General features: G+C 31.0%; 1 long non-coding RNA gene across 2 annotated transcripts in view; it reads left to right on the top strand.

Annotated features, from left to right (window-relative positions):
• LOC141380836 (uncharacterized) overlaps nt 1-968 on the top strand; it is a 3,405-nt gene continuing 2,437 nt past the window's right edge. For both annotated transcript variants that reach the window (XR_012400005.1, XR_012400004.1), the window contains exon 1: nt 1-71. This is a non-coding gene — a long non-coding RNA (uncharacterized lncRNA). The remainder of the gene's footprint in view (nt 72-968) is intronic.

The following is a 968-nucleotide window of genomic DNA, read 5'->3' as shown; positions in this document are numbered from 1 at the left end:
ACCATGGCACGAAGATCACAAGAAGAAAAAGTTTGGTTTTTCAAAGATTCACGTGGATTCCGGTCAGAAAGGTAAGCTTTTTACTGCTTGTGTTCTGTATAATTAGCGAATTTAGAGCTTAAAACATTTCCACGGTGTTTGGTTGTAACAGCGTTTAGTAATTTAAAACAGTTTGATACGAAATGTAACTTGCTTTCAGAAACAGGACTGGAGCTAATGTATGCTAACGCTAACAGTTACAAACACGTCTGAAAGTTCCTTTTCCTTTTACACAATGTTAGATTGTAACGTGTGTAGTAACTGAAAACTATTTTAATTATTTTAAAGAAACATGAAACGAATTTGTGTGTATTCTAACTTTGCGTTAAAGAAAGTTTCTGTAGACGAATCCATTAACTAACTTGGCAAAACGTGTTTTTTTTTTCCTGATTTAACATTATAAAGTACCGTGGATGTTGAAAAAATCATTGTACAGGCGTATACTTATCCAAAAGTATTAATTTTGTGATTATGTGTAAATAAAAACTAATCGTTTTGGATTAATAAAATATTATTGTTTATCTTGTTTATGCAGTTAGTCACGAAAAATGATCGAAACTCGACTGTTTACTATTCTCTTTAAATTATCCAAGAGAAATATATTACTATGCACTTTAATTCATATGTGTTAGCCTATGTGAATCAATTATATCTTTTGTTCAAGCTGTAATGGTCAGTTAATGTAAAACTGAACGTCTTAAAGCAGATTTTGATGTTGTTGTTTTTTTTGTTTTTTTATGTTATTGACAGTGATAAATTCTGATTTAAATGAATGGGTAACAATATTTGTTGGTTAAGTCTCATTGTTCTTGTTTAACAAAGGTTAGTGAGATCATTTTGCAGCACATCACGACCATAGAAGTCAATGGCACACTCTTTTGAACGTGAATAGGCATGTTATAGTTGTGTGCTAAAAGTCCATTATAAGC

This window comes from Danio rerio, chromosome 25, assembly GCF_049306965.1.
Source record: "Danio rerio strain Tuebingen ecotype United States chromosome 25, GRCz12tu, whole genome shotgun sequence".
Taxonomy (NCBI): Eukaryota; Metazoa; Chordata; class Actinopteri; order Cypriniformes; family Danionidae; genus Danio; species Danio rerio.
This window is presented reverse-complemented; position numbering and strand designations above follow the sequence as displayed.